General features: G+C 54.0%; 29 non-coding genes across 29 annotated transcripts; all 29 read right to left on the bottom strand.

Annotated features, from left to right (window-relative positions):
• Positions 1-427: 427 nt before the first annotated feature.
• On the bottom strand, positions 428-499 carry Trnah-gug. Its single transcript has one exon. It is a non-coding gene; the product is annotated as a tRNA-His (tRNA).
• A 386-nt stretch (positions 500-885) lies between these two features.
• On the bottom strand, positions 886-957 carry Trnae-cuc. The gene has a single exon. It is a non-coding gene; the product is annotated as a tRNA-Glu (tRNA).
• A 445-nt stretch (positions 958-1,402) lies between these two features.
• Trnal-uag lies at positions 1,403-1,484 on the bottom strand. The gene has a single exon. It is a non-coding gene; the product is annotated as a tRNA-Leu (tRNA).
• A 747-nt stretch (positions 1,485-2,231) lies between these two features.
• Trnah-gug lies at positions 2,232-2,303 on the bottom strand. The gene has a single exon. It is a non-coding gene; the product is annotated as a tRNA-His (tRNA).
• Positions 2,304-2,689: 386 nt separating this feature from the next.
• On the bottom strand, positions 2,690-2,761 carry Trnae-cuc. Its single transcript has one exon. It is a non-coding gene; the product is annotated as a tRNA-Glu (tRNA).
• A 445-nt stretch (positions 2,762-3,206) lies between these two features.
• Trnal-uag lies at positions 3,207-3,288 on the bottom strand. The gene has a single exon. It is a non-coding gene; the product is annotated as a tRNA-Leu (tRNA).
• A 747-nt stretch (positions 3,289-4,035) lies between these two features.
• Trnah-gug lies at positions 4,036-4,107 on the bottom strand. Its single transcript has one exon. It is a non-coding gene; the product is annotated as a tRNA-His (tRNA).
• Positions 4,108-4,493: 386 nt separating this feature from the next.
• Positions 4,494-4,565, bottom strand: Trnae-cuc. Its single transcript has one exon. It is a non-coding gene; the product is annotated as a tRNA-Glu (tRNA).
• A 445-nt stretch (positions 4,566-5,010) lies between these two features.
• On the bottom strand, positions 5,011-5,092 carry Trnal-uag. The gene has a single exon. It is a non-coding gene; the product is annotated as a tRNA-Leu (tRNA).
• Positions 5,093-5,839: 747 nt separating this feature from the next.
• Trnah-gug lies at positions 5,840-5,911 on the bottom strand. The gene has a single exon. It is a non-coding gene; the product is annotated as a tRNA-His (tRNA).
• A 386-nt stretch (positions 5,912-6,297) lies between these two features.
• Trnae-cuc lies at positions 6,298-6,369 on the bottom strand. The gene has a single exon. It is a non-coding gene; the product is annotated as a tRNA-Glu (tRNA).
• A 445-nt stretch (positions 6,370-6,814) lies between these two features.
• Trnal-uag lies at positions 6,815-6,896 on the bottom strand. Its single transcript has one exon. It is a non-coding gene; the product is annotated as a tRNA-Leu (tRNA).
• A 747-nt stretch (positions 6,897-7,643) lies between these two features.
• Positions 7,644-7,715, bottom strand: Trnah-gug. Its single transcript has one exon. It is a non-coding gene; the product is annotated as a tRNA-His (tRNA).
• Positions 7,716-8,101: 386 nt separating this feature from the next.
• Positions 8,102-8,173, bottom strand: Trnae-cuc. The gene has a single exon. It is a non-coding gene; the product is annotated as a tRNA-Glu (tRNA).
• Positions 8,174-8,618: 445 nt separating this feature from the next.
• Positions 8,619-8,700, bottom strand: Trnal-uag. The gene has a single exon. It is a non-coding gene; the product is annotated as a tRNA-Leu (tRNA).
• Positions 8,701-9,447: 747 nt separating this feature from the next.
• Trnah-gug lies at positions 9,448-9,519 on the bottom strand. Its single transcript has one exon. It is a non-coding gene; the product is annotated as a tRNA-His (tRNA).
• A 386-nt stretch (positions 9,520-9,905) lies between these two features.
• Positions 9,906-9,977, bottom strand: Trnae-cuc. The gene has a single exon. It is a non-coding gene; the product is annotated as a tRNA-Glu (tRNA).
• A 445-nt stretch (positions 9,978-10,422) lies between these two features.
• Positions 10,423-10,504, bottom strand: Trnal-uag. Its single transcript has one exon. It is a non-coding gene; the product is annotated as a tRNA-Leu (tRNA).
• A 747-nt stretch (positions 10,505-11,251) lies between these two features.
• On the bottom strand, positions 11,252-11,323 carry Trnah-gug. The gene has a single exon. It is a non-coding gene; the product is annotated as a tRNA-His (tRNA).
• A 386-nt stretch (positions 11,324-11,709) lies between these two features.
• Trnae-cuc lies at positions 11,710-11,781 on the bottom strand. The gene has a single exon. It is a non-coding gene; the product is annotated as a tRNA-Glu (tRNA).
• Positions 11,782-12,226: 445 nt separating this feature from the next.
• On the bottom strand, positions 12,227-12,308 carry Trnal-uag. The gene has a single exon. It is a non-coding gene; the product is annotated as a tRNA-Leu (tRNA).
• Positions 12,309-13,055: 747 nt separating this feature from the next.
• On the bottom strand, positions 13,056-13,127 carry Trnah-gug. Its single transcript has one exon. It is a non-coding gene; the product is annotated as a tRNA-His (tRNA).
• A 386-nt stretch (positions 13,128-13,513) lies between these two features.
• Positions 13,514-13,585, bottom strand: Trnae-cuc. The gene has a single exon. It is a non-coding gene; the product is annotated as a tRNA-Glu (tRNA).
• A 445-nt stretch (positions 13,586-14,030) lies between these two features.
• Positions 14,031-14,112, bottom strand: Trnal-uag. Its single transcript has one exon. It is a non-coding gene; the product is annotated as a tRNA-Leu (tRNA).
• A 747-nt stretch (positions 14,113-14,859) lies between these two features.
• Positions 14,860-14,931, bottom strand: Trnah-gug. Its single transcript has one exon. It is a non-coding gene; the product is annotated as a tRNA-His (tRNA).
• A 386-nt stretch (positions 14,932-15,317) lies between these two features.
• Trnae-cuc lies at positions 15,318-15,389 on the bottom strand. The gene has a single exon. It is a non-coding gene; the product is annotated as a tRNA-Glu (tRNA).
• Positions 15,390-15,834: 445 nt separating this feature from the next.
• Positions 15,835-15,916, bottom strand: Trnal-uag. Its single transcript has one exon. It is a non-coding gene; the product is annotated as a tRNA-Leu (tRNA).
• Positions 15,917-16,663: 747 nt separating this feature from the next.
• Trnah-gug lies at positions 16,664-16,735 on the bottom strand. The gene has a single exon. It is a non-coding gene; the product is annotated as a tRNA-His (tRNA).
• Positions 16,736-17,121: 386 nt separating this feature from the next.
• Trnae-cuc lies at positions 17,122-17,193 on the bottom strand. Its single transcript has one exon. It is a non-coding gene; the product is annotated as a tRNA-Glu (tRNA).
• Between the last annotated feature and the right edge of the window lie 296 nt (positions 17,194-17,489).

Consider the following 17,489-nt stretch of genomic DNA (forward strand, 5'->3'; position numbering starts at 1 on the left):
TGAGCTCAAGGAGGTTACACTTGAAGGAAAAGCGGCAGGTTAACGCGATCACATCAAAACCCCCGGCAGCTACGGGATTCGAAACCGCGCCTACAGAGAGACTGGTGCCTTAAACCAGCGCCTTAAAGCGCTCGGCCACGCTACATGCGCTGCTTGGTGCGCCAGTGTTCCTAGCATTTGTAGAAACAGTGCACGCCACAGCTTCCTGTTCTGCTGGGGCTGGCTGCTCATCCATCGCACTTCAAACGACTGCCCTTTTCGACTACAGAGAGCAGCGGACGTCTGCGCTCTGGGAGGCGACATTACGTGTTGGGGATGAAGTGGTAGTGCTAACTGCGGCCTGCGGAACACGAGTGAAAAAATCAAGAGAGTACTGTCATTTCGAGTACTCGCCATTGCAACGGCAGCAAGGCAAAACTTTCAAAATTGCCGTGACCAGGATTCGAACCTGGGTTATTGCGGCCACAACGCAATGTCCTAACCACTAGACGATCACGGCCATGGCCACGGAGGCGCCCGCGAAGGCAGCTGGCTGCAATGCAAGTGGCGATACCCAGCAAAGCCTAGGCCAAGGTGTACGCCACAGCAGTGTCAGACACGGTCTCCATCACATGTATACGAGCAAATGAACGTGCCTGCGCTGTCAGGACTCTAACTACAGTGGTTAGCTGCATTCACCTCCGTGGCAATGTCTTGCAGTCCTCCAAGCCTCTTGACTACAGGTACCGGTATGTGGCTCGATAACAAGTGGATAGACGCCGCATCTCTCTCGCCGTCAGTTGTTGCCGCGAGTCATACTTAACGTAGCTTTCTGCACGCGTCAGCGTAGCGTCAGTCGAGCAAAGTCGAGACAAGTCGCATAGGAGGAGCAAGAAAAACGCGCAAGTCCGGTACCGGGAATCGAACCCGGGCCTCCTCGTTGAGAGCCAGGTATCCTAGCCACTAGACCAAACCGGATAACGACGGAAGTGCTCTTTCCAGCGAACGCAGCAGCCGCCCACGGTTAACTGACGACAACTGTAAAAAATCCACTCTCTCGCGTTATAGAACGGCGTGCTCCGGACGCATTTCGTGGAGACGAACGCCAGCAATGATGAGAGCAAAAGGTGCCTACAAATCCTGTCGTTGCACCACGCACTGTTCTACGACAATTCACCAAGCAGACGCTCACGCGTTGTTGTGTTGTTTCCTTTGCGGGTAATGAGTGCATCTGCCTTCGACACAGGAAACATTACACGTTCGGCAGCTGTGGGATTGGAACCCACGCCTCCGAAGAGAATGGTGCCTGAAACCAGCGCCTTAGACCGCTCGGCCACGCTACCTACACAACACGCGCGTCACAAGAGCTGCGTCCTACCCCACGAGAACACACCGCAACGGCACAAAAATGAGACGTAAAAAGTGGCAACGGTGGGATTCGAACCCACGCCTCCGGAGAGACTGGTGCCTAAAACCAGCGCCTTAGACCGCTCGGCCACGTTACCGTTGGATCAGCAGCGGCAAAACGTTTCGTTTGTACTACAAAGATCACTTCGAAATGGAAGTATCTTGGCAATCGCCGTGCCATGTATTTCCACTGCTCTCCCACTGGAAGCGTCTCTTTAGGCCATCCAACGCAAGAAAAAGCCGTGCCCGCCGTATGGTAGCGACGCCACTTGTCTGTAGCTGTCGCAGTTAAGGAGACAGCGTCAAGAGACGTTTTCGTGCCGTGACCAGGTTTCGAACCTGGGCTTTCCTTAACCACTAAAGTATCGTAGCTGTAACTGTCAGACGGAGTTAGAATGCTCCATGTATCAAACATATGTGAGCTCAAGGAGGTTACACTTGAAGGAAAAGCGGCAGGTTAACGCGATCACATCAAAACCCCCGGCAGCTACGGGATTCGAAACCGCGCCTACAGAGAGACTGGTGCCTTAAACCAGCGCCTTAAAGCGCTCGGCCACGCTACATGCGCTGCTTGGTGCGCCAGTGTTCCTAGCATTTGTAGAAACAGTGCACGCCACAGCTTCCTGTTCTGCTGGGGCTGGCTGCTCATCCATCGCACTTCAAACGACTGCCCTTTTCGACTACAGAGAGCAGCGGACGTCTGCGCTCTGGGAGGCGACATTACGTGTTGGGGATGAAGTGGTAGTGCTAACTGCGGCCTGCGGAACACGAGTGAAAAAATCAAGAGAGTACTGTCATTTCGAGTACTCGCCATTGCAACGGCAGCAAGGCAAAACTTTCAAAATTGCCGTGACCAGGATTCGAACCTGGGTTATTGCGGCCACAACGCAATGTCCTAACCACTAGACGATCACGGCCATGGCCACGGAGGCGCCCGCGAAGGCAGCTGGCTGCAATGCAAGTGGCGATACCCAGCAAAGCCTAGGCCAAGGTGTACGCCACAGCAGTGTCAGACACGGTCTCCATCACATGTATACGAGCAAATGAACGTGCCTGCGCTGTCAGGACTCTAACTACAGTGGTTAGCTGCATTCACCTCCGTGGCAATGTCTTGCAGTCCTCCAAGCCTCTTGACTACAGGTACCGGTATGTGGCTCGATAACAAGTGGATAGACGCCGCATCTCTCTCGCCGTCAGGTGTTGCCGCGAGTCATACTTAACGTAGCTTTCTGCACGCGTCAGCGTAGCGTCAGTCGAGCAAAGTCGAGACAAGTCGCATAGGAGGAGCAAGAAAAACGCGCAAGTCCGGTACCGGGAATCGAACCCGGGCCTCCTCGTTGAGAGCCAGGTATCCTAGCCACTAGACCAAACCGGATAACGACGGAAGTGCTCTTTCCAGCGAACGCAGCAGCCGCCCACGGTTAACTGACGACAACTGTAAAAAATCCACTCTCTCGCGTTATAGAACGGCGTGCTCCGGACGCATTTCGTGGAGACGAACGCCAGCAATGATGAGAGCAAAAGGTGCCTACAAATCCTGTCGTTGCACCACGCACTGTTCTACGACAATTCACCAAGCAGACGCTCACGCGTTGTTGTGTTGTTTCCTTTGCGGGTAATGAGTGCATCTGCCTTCGACACAGGAAACATTACACGTTCGGCAGCTGTGGGATTGGAACCCACGCCTCCGAAGAGAATGGTGCCTGAAACCAGCGCCTTAGACCGCTCGGCCACGCTACCTACACAACACGCGCGTCACAAGAGCTGCGTCCTACCCCACGAGAACACACCGCAACGGCACAAAAATGAGACGTAAAAAGTGGCAACGGTGGGATTCGAACCCACGCCTCCGGAGAGACTGGTGCCTAAAACCAGCGCCTTAGACCGCTCGGCCACGTTACCGTTGGATCAGCAGCGGCAAAACGTTTCGTTTGTACTACAAAGATCACTTCGAAATGGAAGTATCTTGGCAATCGCCGTGCCATGTATTTCCACTGCTCTCCCACTGGAAGCGTCTCTTTAGGCCATCCAACGCAAGAAAAAGCCGTGCCCGCCGTATGGTAGCGACGCCACTTGTCTGTAGCTGTCGCAGTTAAGGAGACAGCGTCAAGAGACGTTTTCGTGCCGTGACCAGGTTTCGAACCTGGGCTTTCCTTAACCACTAAAGTATCGTAGCTGTAACTGTCAGACGGAGTTAGAATGCTCCATGTATCAAACATATGTGAGCTCAAGGAGGTTACACTTGAAGGAAAAGCGGCAGGTTAACGCGATCACATCAAAACCCCCGGCAGCTACGGGATTCGAAACCGCGCCTACAGAGAGACTGGTGCCTTAAACCAGCGCCTTAAAGCGCTCGGCCACGCTACATGCGCTGCTTGGTGCGCCAGTGTTCCTAGCATTTGTAGAAACAGTGCACGCCACAGCTTCCTGTTCTGCTGGGGCTGGCTGCTCATCCATCGCACTTCAAACGACTGCCCTTTTCGACTACAGAGAGCAGCGGACGTCTGCGCTCTGGGAGGCGACATTACGTGTTGGGGATGAAGTGGTAGTGCTAACTGCGGCCTGCGGAACACGAGTGAAAAAATCAAGAGAGTACTGTCATTTCGAGTGCTCGCCATTGCAACGGCAGCAAGGCAAAACTTTCAAAATTGCCGTGACCAGGATTCGAACCTGGGTTATTGCGGCCACAACGCAATGTCCTAACCACTAGACGATCACGGCCATGGCCACGGAGGCGCCCGCGAAGGCAGCTGGCTGCAATGCAAGTGGCGATACCCAGCAAAGCCTAGGCCAAGGTGTACGCCACAGCAGTGTCAGACACGGTCTCCATCACATGTATACGAGCAAATGAACGTGCCTGCGCTGTCAGGACTCTAACTACAGTGGTTAGCTGCATTCACCTCCGTGGCAATGTCTTGCAGTCCTCCAAGCCTCTTGACTACAGGTACCGGTATGTGGCTCGATAACAAGTGGATAGACGCCGCATCTCTCTCGCCGTCAGGTGTTGCCGCGAGTCATACTTAACGTAGCTTTCTGCACGCGTCAGCGTAGCGTCAGTCGAGCAAAGTCGAGACAAGTCGCATAGGAGGAGCAAGAAAAACGCGCAAGTCCGGTACCGGGAATCGAACCCGGGCCTCCTCGTTGAGAGCCAGGTATCCTAGCCACTAGACCAAACCGGATAACGACGGAAGTGCTCTTTCCAGCGAACGCAGCAGCCGCCCACGGTTAACTGACGACAACTGTAAAAAATCCACTCTCTCGCGTTATAGAACGGCGTGCTCCGGACGCATTTCGTGGAGACGAACGCCAGCAATGATGAGAGCAAAAGGTGCCTACAAATCCTGTCGTTGCACCACGCACTGTTCTACGACAATTCACCAAGCAGACGCTCACGCGTTGTTGTGTTGTTTCCTTTGCGGGTAATGAGTGCATCTGCCTTCGACACAGGAAACATTACACGTTCGGCAGCTGTGGGATTGGAACCCACGCCTCCGAAGAGAATGGTGCCTGAAACCAGCGCCTTAGACCGCTCGGCCACGCTACCTACACAACACGCGCGTCACAAGAGCTGCGTCCTACCCCACGAGAACACACCGCAACGGCACAAAAATGAGACGTAAAAAGTGGCAACGGTGGGATTCGAACCCACGCCTCCGGAGAGACTGGTGCCTAAAACCAGCGCCTTAGACCGCTCGGCCACGTTACCGTTGGATCAGCAGCGGCAAAACGTTTCGTTTGTACTACAAAGATCACTTCGAAATGGAAGTATCTTGGCAATCGCCGTGCCATGTATTTCCACTGCTCTCCCACTGGAAGCGTCTCTTTAGGCCATCCAACGCAAGAAAAAGCCGTGCCCGCCGTATGGTAGCGACGCCACTTGTCTGTAGCTGTCGCAGTTAAGGAGACAGCGTCAAGAGACGTTTTCGTGCCGTGACCAGGTTTCGAACCTGGGCTTTCCTTAACCACTAAAGTATCGTAGCTGTAACTGTCAGACGGAGTTAGAATGCTCCATGTATCAAACATATGTGAGCTCAAGGAGGTTACACTTGAAGGAAAAGCGGCAGGTTAACGCGATCACATCAAAACCCCCGGCAGCTACGGGATTCGAAACCGCGCCTACAGAGAGACTGGTGCCTTAAACCAGCGCCTTAAAGCGCTCGGCCACGCTACATGCGCTGCTTGGTGCGCCAGTGTTCCTAGCATTTGTAGAAACAGTGCACGCCACAGCTTCCTGTTCTGCTGGGGCTGGCTGCTCATCCATCGCACTTCAAACGACTGCCCTTTTCGACTACAGAGAGCAGCGGACGTCTGCGCTCTGGGAGGCGACATTACGTGTTGGGGATGAAGTGGTAGTGCTAACTGCGGCCTGCGGAACACGAGTGAAAAAATCAAGAGAGTACTGTCATTTCGAGTACTCGCCATTGCAACGGCAGCAAGGCAAAACTTTCAAAATTGCCGTGACCAGGATTCGAACCTGGGTTATTGCGGCCACAACGCAATGTCCTAACCACTAGACGATCACGGCCATGGCCACGGAGGCGCCCGCGAAGGCAGCTGGCTGCAATGCAAGTGGCGATACCCAGCAAAGCCTAGGCCAAGGTGTACGCCACAGCAGTGTCAGACACGGTCTCCATCACATGTATACGAGCAAATGAACGTGCCTGCGCTGTCAGGACTCTAACTACAGTGGTTAGCTGCATTCACCTCCGTGGCAATGTCTTGCAGTCCTCCAAGCCTCTTGACTACAGGTACCGGTATGTGGCTCGATAACAAGTGGATGGACGCCGCATCTCTCTCGCCGTCAGGTGTTGCCGCGAGTCATACTTAACGTAGCTTTCTGCACGCGTCAGCGTAGCGTCAGTCGAGCAAAGTCGAGACAAGTCGCATAGGAGGAGCAAGAAAAACGCGCAAGTCCGGTACCGGGAATCGAACCCGGGCCTCCTCGTTGAGAGCCAGGTATCCTAGCCACTAGACCAAACCGGATAACGACGGAAGTGCTCTTTCCAGCGAACGCAGCAGCCGCCCACGGTTAACTGACGACAACTGTAAAAAATCCACTCTCTCGCGTTATAGAACGGCGTGCTCCGGACGCATTTCGTGGAGACGAACGCCAGCAATGATGAGAGCAAAAGGTGCCTACAAATCCTGTCGTTGCACCACGCACTGTTCTACGACAATTCACCAAGCAGACGCTCACGCGTTGTTGTGTTGTTTCCTTTGCGGGTAATGAGTGCATCTGCCTTCGACACAGGAAACATTACACGTTCGGCAGCTGTGGGATTGGAACCCACGCCTCCGAAGAGAATGGTGCCTGAAACCAGCGCCTTAGACCGCTCGGCCACGCTACCTACACAACACGCGCGTCACAAGAGCTGCGTCCTACCCCACGAGAACACACCGCAACGGCACAAAAATGAGACGTAAAAAGTGGCAACGGTGGGATTCGAACCCACGCCTCCGGAGAGACTGGTGCCTAAAACCAGCGCCTTAGACCGCTCGGCCACGTTACCGTTGGATCAGCAGCGGCAAAACGTTTCGTTTGTACTACAAAGATCACTTCGAAATGGAAGTATCTTGGCAATCGCCGTGCCATGTATTTCCACTGCTCTCCCACTGGAAGCGTCTCTTTAGGCCATCCAACGCAAGAAAAAGCCGTGCCCGCCGTATGGTAGCGACGCCACTTGTCTGTAGCTGTCGCAGTTAAGGAGACAGCGTCAAGAGACGTTTTCGTGCCGTGACCAGGTTTCGAACCTGGGCTTTCCTTAACCACTAAAGTATCGTAGCTGTAACTGTCAGACGGAGTTAGAATGCTCCATGTATCAAACATATGTGAGCTCAAGGAGGTTACACTTGAAGGAAAAGCGGCAGGTTAACGCGATCACATCAAAACCCCCGGCAGCTACGGGATTCGAAACCGCGCCTACAGAGAGACTGGTGCCTTAAACCAGCGCCTTAAAGCGCTCGGCCACGCTACATGCGCTGCTTGGTGCGCCAGTGTTCCTAGCATTTGTAGAAACAGTGCACGCCACAGCTTCCTGTTCTGCTGGGGCTGGCTGCTCATCCATCGCACTTCAAACGACTGCCCTTTTCGACTACAGAGAGCAGCGGACGTCTGCGCTCTGGGAGGCGACATTACGTGTTGGGGATGAAGTGGTAGTGCTAACTGCGGCCTGCGGAACACGAGTGAAAAAATCAAGAGAGTACTGTCATTTCGAGTGCTCGCCATTGCAACGGCAGCAAGGCAAAACTTTCAAAATTGCCGTGACCAGGATTCGAACCTGGGTTATTGCGGCCACAACGCAATGTCCTAACCACTAGACGATCACGGCCATGGCCACGGAGGCGCCCGCGAAGGCAGCTGGCTGCAATGCAAGTGGCGATACCCAGCAAAGCCTAGGCCAAGGTGTACGCCACAGCAGTGTCAGACACGGTCTCCATCACATGTATACGAGCAAATGAACGTGCCTGCGCTGTCAGGACTCTAACTACAGTGGTTAGCTGCATTCACCTCCGTGGCAATGTCTTGCAGTCCTCCAAGCCTCTTGACTACAGGTACCGGTATGTGGCTCGATAACAAGTGGATGGACGCCGCATCTCTCTCGCCGTCAGGTGTTGCCGCGAGTCATACTTAACGTAGCTTTCTGCACGCGTCAGCGTAGCGTCAGTCGAGCAAAGTCGAGACAAGTCGCATAGGAGGAGCAAGAAAAACGCGCAAGTCCGGTACCGGGAATCGAACCCGGGCCTCCTCGTTGAGAGCCAGGTATCCTAGCCACTAGACCAAACCGGATAACGACGGAAGTGCTCTTTCCAGCGAACGCAGCAGCCGCCCACGGTTAACTGACGACAACTGTAAAAAATCCACTCTCTCGCGTTATAGAACGGCGTGCTCCGGACGCATTTCGTGGAGACGAACGCCAGCAATGATGAGAGCAAAAGGTGCCTACAAATCCTGTCGTTGCACCACGCACTGTTCTACGACAATTCACCAAGCAGACGCTCACGCGTTGTTGTGTTGTTTCCTTTGCGGGTAATGAGTGCATCTGCCTTCGACACAGGAAACATTACACGTTCGGCAGCTGTGGGATTGGAACCCACGCCTCCGAAGAGAATGGTGCCTGAAACCAGCGCCTTAGACCGCTCGGCCACGCTACCTACACAACACGCGCGTCACAAGAGCTGCGTCCTACCCCACGAGAACACACCGCAACGGCACAAAAATGAGACGTAAAAAGTGGCAACGGTGGGATTCGAACCCACGCCTCCGGAGAGACTGGTGCCTAAAACCAGCGCCTTAGACCGCTCGGCCACGTTACCGTTGGATCAGCAGCGGCAAAACGTTTCGTTTGTACTACAAAGATCACTTCGAAATGGAAGTATCTTGGCAATCGCCGTGCCATGTATTTCCACTGCTCTCCCACTGGAAGCGTCTCTTTAGGCCATCCAACGCAAGAAAAAGCCGTGCCCGCCGTATGGTAGCGACGCCACTTGTCTGTAGCTGTCGCAGTTAAGGAGACAGCGTCAAGAGACGTTTTCGTGCCGTGACCAGGTTTCGAACCTGGGCTTTCCTTAACCACTAAAGTATCGTAGCTGTAACTGTCAGACGGAGTTAGAATGCTCCATGTATCAAACATATGTGAGCTCAAGGAGGTTACACTTGAAGGAAAAGCGGCAGGTTAACGCGATCACATCAAAACCCCCGGCAGCTACGGGATTCGAAACCGCGCCTACAGAGAGACTGGTGCCTTAAACCAGCGCCTTAAAGCGCTCGGCCACGCTACATGCGCTGCTTGGTGCGCCAGTGTTCCTAGCATTTGTAGAAACAGTGCACGCCACAGCTTCCTGTTCTGCTGGGGCTGGCTGCTCATCCATCGCACTTCAAACGACTGCCCTTTTCGACTACAGAGAGCAGCGGACGTCTGCGCTCTGGGAGGCGACATTACGTGTTGGGGATGAAGTGGTAGTGCTAACTGCGGCCTGCGGAACACGAGTGAAAAAATCAAGAGAGTACTGTCATTTCGAGTGCTCGCCATTGCAACGGCAGCAAGGCAAAACTTTCAAAATTGCCGTGACCAGGATTCGAACCTGGGTTATTGCGGCCACAACGCAATGTCCTAACCACTAGACGATCACGGCCATGGCCACGGAGGCGCCCGCGAAGGCAGCTGGCTGCAATGCAAGTGGCGATACCCAGCAAAGCCTAGGCCAAGGTGTACGCCACAGCAGTGTCAGACACGGTCTCCATCACATGTATACGAGCAAATGAACGTGCCTGCGCTGTCAGGACTCTAACTACAGTGGTTAGCTGCATTCACCTCCGTGGCAATGTCTTGCAGTCCTCCAAGCCTCTTGACTACAGGTACCGGTATGTGGCTCGATAACAAGTGGATAGACGCCGCATCTCTCTCGCCGTCAGGTGTTGCCGCGAGTCATACTTAACGTAGCTTTCTGCACGCGTCAGCGTAGCGTCAGTCGAGCAAAGTCGAGACAAGTCGCATAGGAGGAGCAAGAAAAACGCGCAAGTCCGGTACCGGGAATCGAACCCGGGCCTCCTCGTTGAGAGCCAGGTATCCTAGCCACTAGACCAAACCGGATAACGACGGAAGTGCTCTTTCCAGCGAACGCAGCAGCCGCCCACGGTTAACTGACGACAACTGTAAAAAATCCACTCTCTCGCGTTATAGAACGGCGTGCTCCGGACGCATTTCGTGGAGATGAACGCCAGCAATGATGAGAGCAAAAGGTGCCTACAAATCCTGTCGTTGCACCACGCACTGTTCTACGACAATTCACCAAGCAGACGCTCACGCGTTGTTGTGTTGTTTCCTTTGCGGGTAATGAGTGCATCTGCCTTCGACACAGGAAACATTACACGTTCGGCAGCTGTGGGATTGGAACCCACGCCTCCGAAGAGAATGGTGCCTGAAACCAGCGCCTTAGACCGCTCGGCCACGCTACCTACACAACACGCGCGTCACAAGAGCTGCGTCCTACCCCACGAGAACACACCGCAACGGCACAAAAATGAGACGTAAAAAGTGGCAACGGTGGGATTCGAACCCACGCCTCCGGAGAGACTGGTGCCTAAAACCAGCGCCTTAGACCGCTCGGCCACGTTACCGTTGGATCAGCAGCGGCAAAACGTTTCGTTTGTACTACAAAGATCACTTCGAAATGGAAGTATCTTGGCAATCGCCGTGCCATGTATTTCCACTGCTCTCCCACTGGAAGCGTCTCTTTAGGCCATCCAACGCAAGAAAAAGCCGTGCCCGCCGTATGGTAGCGACGCCACTTGTCTGTAGCTGTCGCAGTTAAGGAGACAGCGTCAAGAGACGTTTTCGTGCCGTGACCAGGTTTCGAACCTGGGCTTTCCTTAACCACTAAAGTATCGTAGCTGTAACTGTCAGACGGAGTTAGAATGCTCCATGTATCAAACATATGTGAGCTCAAGGAGGTTACACTTGAAGGAAAAGCGGCAGGTTAACGCGATCACATCAAAACCCCCGGCAGCTACGGGATTCGAAACCGCGCCTACAGAGAGACTGGTGCCTTAAACCAGCGCCTTAAAGCGCTCGGCCACGCTACATGCGCTGCTTGGTGCGCCAGTGTTCCTAGCATTTGTAGAAACAGTGCACGCCACAGCTTCCTGTTCTGCTGGGGCTGGCTGCTCATCCATCGCACTTCAAACGACTGCCCTTTTCGACTACAGAGAGCAGCGGACGTCTGCGCTCTGGGAGGCGACATTACGTGTTGGGGATGAAGTGGTAGTGCTAACTGCGGCCTGCGGAACACGAGTGAAAAAATCAAGAGAGTACTGTCATTTCGAGTACTCGCCATTGCAACGGCAGCAAGGCAAAACTTTCAAAATTGCCGTGACCAGGATTCGAACCTGGGTTATTGCGGCCACAACGCAATGTCCTAACCACTAGACGATCACGGCCATGGCCACGGAGGCGCCCGCGAAGGCAGCTGGCTGCAATGCAAGTGGCGATACCCAGCAAAGCCTAGGCCAAGGTGTACGCCACAGCAGTGTCAGACACGGTCTCCATCACATGTATACGAGCAAATGAACGTGCCTGCGCTGTCAGGACTCTAACTACAGTGGTTAGCTGCATTCACCTCCGTGGCAATGTCTTGCAGTCCTCCAAGCCTCTTGACTACAGGTACCGGTATGTGGCTCGATAACAAGTGGATAGACGCCGCATCTCTCTCGCCGTCAGGTGTTGCCGCGAGTCATACTTAACGTAGCTTTCTGCACGCGTCAGCGTAGCGTCAGTCGAGCAAAGTCGAGACAAGTCGCATAGGAGGAGCAAGAAAAACGCGCAAGTCCGGTACCGGGAATCGAACCCGGGCCTCCTCGTTGAGAGCCAGGTATCCTAGCCACTAGACCAAACCGGATAACGACGGAAGTGCTCTTTCCAGCGAACGCAGCAGCCGCCCACGGTTAACTGACGACAACTGTAAAAAATCCACTCTCTCGCGTTATAGAACGGCGTGCTCCGGACGCATTTCGTGGAGACGAACGCCAGCAATGATGAGAGCAAAAGGTGCCTACAAATCCTGTCGTTGCACCACGCACTGTTCTACGACAATTCACCAAGCAGACGCTCACGCGTTGTTGTGTTGTTTCCTTTGCGGGTAATGAGTGCATCTGCCTTCGACACAGGAAACATTACACGTTCGGCAGCTGTGGGATTGGAACCCACGCCTCCGAAGAGAATGGTGCCTGAAACCAGCGCCTTAGACCGCTCGGCCACGCTACCTACACAACACGCGCGTCACAAGAGCTGCGTCCTACCCCACGAGAACACACCGCAACGGCACAAAAATGAGACGTAAAAAGTGGCAACGGTGGGATTCGAACCCACGCCTCCGGAGAGACTGGTGCCTAAAACCAGCGCCTTAGACCGCTCGGCCACGTTACCGTTGGATCAGCAGCGGCAAAACGTTTCGTTTGTACTACAAAGATCACTTCGAAATGGAAGTATCTTGGCAATCGCCGTGCCATGTATTTCCACTGCTCTCCCACTGGAAGCGTCTCTTTAGGCCATCCAACGCAAGAAAAAGCCGTGCCCGCCGTATGGTAGCGACGCCACTTGTCTGTAGCTGTCGCAGTTAAGGAGACAGCGTCAAGAGACGTTTTCGTGCCGTGACCAGGTTTCGAACCTGGGCTTTCCTTAACCACTAAAGTATCGTAGCTGTAACTGTCAGACGGAGTTAGAATGCTCCATGTATCAAACATATGTGAGCTCAAGGAGGTTACACTTGAAGGAAAAGCGGCAGGTTAACGCGATCACATCAAAACCCCCGGCAGCTACGGGATTCGAAACCGCGCCTACAGAGAGACTGGTGCCTTAAACCAGCGCCTTAAAGCGCTCGGCCACGCTACATGCGCTTCTTGGTGCGCCAGTGTTCCTAGCATTTGTAGAAACAGTGCACGCCACAGCTTCCTGTTCTGCTGGGGCTGGCTGCTCATCCATCGCACTTCAAACGACTGCCCTTTTCGACTACAGAGAGCAGCGGACGTCTGCGCTCTGGGAGGCGACATTACGTGTTGGGGATGAAGTGGTAGTGCTAACTGCGGCCTGCGGAACACGAGTGAAAAAATCAAGAGAGTACTGTCATTTCGAGTACTCGCCATTGCAACGGCAGCAAGGCAAAACTTTCAAAATTGCCGTGACCAGGATTCGAACCTGGGTTATTGCGGCCACAACGCAATGTCCTAACCACTAGACGATCACGGCCATGGCCACGGAGGCGCCCGCGAAGGCAGCTGGCTGCAATGCAAGTGGCGATACCCAGCAAAGCCTAGGCCAAGGTGTACGCCACAGCAGTGTCAGACACGGTCTCCATCACATGTATACGAGCAAATGAACGTGCCTGCGCTGTCAGGACTCTAACTACAGTGGTTAGCTGCATTCACCTCCGTGGCAATGTCTTGCAGTCCTCCAAGCCTCTTGACTACAGGTACCGGTATGTGGCTCGATAACAAGTGGATAGACGCCGCATCTCTCTCGCCGTCAGGTGTTGCCGCGAGTCATACTTAACGTAGCTTTCTGCACGCGTCAGCGTAGCGTCAGTCGAGCAAAGTCGAGACAAGTCGCATAGGAGGAGCAAGAAAAACGCGCAAGTCCGGTACCGGGAATCGAACCCGGGCCTCCTCGTTGAGAGCCAGGTATCCTAGCCACTAGACCAAACCGGATAACGACGGAAGTGCTCTTTCCAGCGAACGCAGCAGCCGCCCACGGTTAACTGACGACAACTGTAAAAAATCCACTCTCTCGCGTTATAGAACGGCGTGCTCCGGACGCATTTCGTGGAGATGAACGCCAGCAATGATGAGAGCAAAAGGTGCCTACAAATCCTGTCGTTGCACCACGCACTGTTCTACGACAATTCACCAAGCAGACGCTCACGCGTTGTTGTGTTGTTTCCTTTGCGGGTAATGAGTGCATCTGCCTTCGACACAGGAAACATTACACGTTCGGCAGCTGTGGGATTGGAACCCACGCCTCCGAAGAGAATGGTGCCTGAAACCAGCGCCTTAGACCGCTCGGCCACGCTACCTACACAACACGCGCGTCACAAGAGCTGCGTCCTACCCCACGAGAACACACCGCAACGGCACAAAAATGAGACGTAAAAAGTGGCAACGGTGGGATTCGAACCCACGCCTCCGGAGAGACTGGTGCCTAAAACCAGCGCCTTAGACCGCTCGGCCACGTTACCGTTGGATCAGCAGCGGCAAAACGTTTCGTTTGTACTACAAAGATCACTTCGAAATGGAAGTATCTTGGCAATCGCCGTGCCATGTATTTCCACTGCTCTCCCACTGGAAGCGTCTCTTTAGGCCATCCAACGCAAGAAAAAGCCGTGCCCGCCGTATGGTAGCGACGCCACTTGTCTGTAGCTGTCGCAGTTAAGGAGACAGCGTCAAGAGACGTTTTCGTGCCGTGACCAGGTTTCGAACCTGGGCTTTCCTTAACCACTAAAGTATCGTAGCTGTAACTGTCAGACGGAGTTAGAATGCTCCATGTATCAAACATATGTGAGCTCAAGGAGGTTACACTTGAAGGAAAAGCGGCAGGTTAACGCGATCACATCAAAACCCCCGGCAGCTACGGGATTCGAAACCGCGCCTACAGAGAGACTGGTGCCTTAAACCAGCGCCTTAAAGCGCTCGGCCACGCTACATGCGCTGCTTGGTGCGCCAGTGTTCCTAGCATTTGTAGAAACAGTGCACGCCACAGCTTCCTGTTCTGCTGGGGCTGGCTGCTCATCCATCGCACTTCAAACGACTGCCCTTTTCGACTACAGAGAGCAGCGGACGTCTGCGCTCTGGGAGGCGACATTACGTGTTGGGGATGAAGTGGTAGTGCTAACTGCGGCCTGCGGAACACGAGTGAAAAAATCAAGAGAGTACTGTCATTTCGAGTACTCGCCATTGCAACGGCAGCAAGGCAAAACTTTCAAAATTGCCGTGACCAGGATTCGAACCTGGGTTATTGCGGCCACAACGCAATGTCCTAACCACTAGACGATCACGGCCATGGCCACGGAGGCGCCCGCGAAGGCAGCTGGCTGCAATGCAAGTGGCGATACCCAGCAAAGCCTAGGCCAAGGTGTACGCCACAGCAGTGTCAGACACGGTCTCCATCACATGTATACGAGCAAATGAACGTGCCTGCGCTGTCAGGACTCTAACTACAGTGGTTAGCTGCATTCACCTCCGTGGCAATGTCTTGCAGTCCTCCAAGCCTCTTGACTACAGGTACCGGTATGTGGCTCGATAACAAGTGGATAGACGCCGCATCTCTCTCGCCGTCAGGTGTTGCCGCGAGTCATACTTAACGTAGCTTTCTGCACGCGTCAGCGTAGCGTCAGTCGAGCAAAGTCGAGACAAGTCGCATAGGAGGAGCAAGAAAAACGCGCAAGTCCGGTACCGGGAATCGAACCCGGGCCTCCTCGTTGAGAGCCAGGTATCCTAGCCACTAGACCAAACCGGATAACGACGGAAGTGCTCTTTCCAGCGAACGCAGCAGCCGCCCACGGTTAACTGACGACAACTGTAAAAAATCCACTCTCTCGCGTTATAGAACGGCGTGCTCCGGACGCATTTCGTGGAGACGAACGCCAGCAATGATGAGAGCAAAAGGTGCCTACAAATCCTGTCGTTGCACCACGCACTGTTCTACGACAATTCACCAAGCAGACGCTCACGCGTTGTTGTGTTGTTTCCTTTGCGGGTAATGAGTGCATCTGCCTTCGACACAGGAAACATTACACGTTCGGCAGCTGTGGGATTGGAACCCACGCCTCCGAAGAGAATGGTGCCTGAAACCAGCGCCTTAGACCGCTCGGCCACGCTACCTACACAACACGCGCGTCACAAGAGCTGCGTCCTACCCCACGAGAACACACCGCAACGGCACAAAAATGAGACGTAAAAAGTGGCAACGGTGGGATTCGAACCCACGCCTCCGGAGAGACTGGTGCCTAAAACCAGCGCCTTAGACCGCTCGGCCACGTTACCGTTGGATCAGCAGCGGCAAAACGTTTCGTTTGTACTACAAAGATCACTTCGAAATGGAAGTATCTTGGCAATCGCCGTGCCATGTATTTCCACTGCTCTCCCACTGGAAGCGTCTCTTTAGGCCATCCAACGCAAGAAAAAGCCGTGCCCGCCGTATGGTAGCGACGCCACTTGTCTGTAGCTGTCGCAGTTAAGGAGACAGCGTCAAGAGACGTTTTCGTGCCGTGACCAGGTTTCGAACCTGGGCTTTCCTTAACCACTAAAGTATCGTAGCTGTAACTGTCAGACGGAGTTAGAATGCTCCATGTATCAAACATATGTGAGCTCAAGGAGGTTACACTTGAAGGAAAAGCGGCAGGTTAACGCGATCACATCAAAACCCCCGGCAGCTACGGGATTCGAAACCGCGCCTACAGAGAGACTGGTGCCTTAAACCAGCGCCTTAAAGCGCTCGGCCACGCTACATGCGCTGCTTGGTGCGCCAGTGTTCCTAGCATTTGTAGAAACAGTGCACGCCACAGCTTCCTGTTCTGCTGGGGCTGGCTGCTCATCCATCGCACTTCAAACGACTGCCCTTTTCGACTACAGAGAGCAGCGGACGTCTGCGCTCTGGGAGGCGACATTACGTGTTGGGGATGAAGTGGTAGTGCTAACTGCGGCCTGCGGAACACGAGTGAAAAAATCAAGAGAGTACTGTCATTTCGAGTACTCGCCATTGCAACGGCAGCAAGGCAAAACTTTCAAAATTGCCGTGACCAGGATTCGAACCTGGGTTATTGCGGCCACAACGCAATGTCCTAACCACTAGACGATCACGGCCATGGCCACGGAGGCGCCCGCGAAGGCAGCTGGCTGCAATGCAAGTGGCGATACCCAGCAAAGCCTAGGCCAAGGTGTACGCCACAGCAGTGTCAGACACGGTCTCCATCACATGTATACGAGCAAATGAACGTGCCTGCGCTGTCAGGACTCTAACTACAGTGGTTAGCTGCATTCACCTCCGTGGCAATGTCTTGCAGTCCTCCAAGCCTCTTGACTACAGGTACCGGTATGTGGCTCGATAACAAGTGGATAGACGCCGCATCTCTCTCGCCGTCAGGTGTTGCCGCGAGTCATACTTAACGTAGCTTTCTGCACGCGTCAGCGTAGCGTCAGTCGAGCAAAGTCGAGACAAGTCGCATAGGAGGAGCAAGAAAAACGCGCAAGTCCGGTACCGGGAATCGAACCCGGGCCTCCTCGTTGAGAGCCAGGTATCCTAGCCACTAGACCAAACCGGATAACGACGGAAGTGCTCTTTCCAGCGAACGCAGCAGCCGCCCACGGTTAACTGACGACAACTGTAAAAAATCCACTCTCTCGCGTTATAGAACGGCGTGCTCCGGACGCATTTCGTGGAGACGAACGCCAGCAATGATGAGAGCAAAAGGTGCCTACAAATCCTGTCGTTGCACCACGCACTGTTCTACGACAATTCACCAAGCAGACGCTCACGCGTTGTTGTGTTGTTTCCTTTGCGGGTAATGAGTGCATCTGCCTTCGACACAGGAAACATTACACGTTCGGCAGCTGTGGG

Source organism: Schistocerca piceifrons, chromosome 1 (assembly GCF_021461385.2).
Source record: "Schistocerca piceifrons isolate TAMUIC-IGC-003096 chromosome 1, iqSchPice1.1, whole genome shotgun sequence".
Lineage (NCBI taxonomy): Eukaryota > Metazoa > Arthropoda > Insecta > Orthoptera > Acrididae > Schistocerca > Schistocerca piceifrons.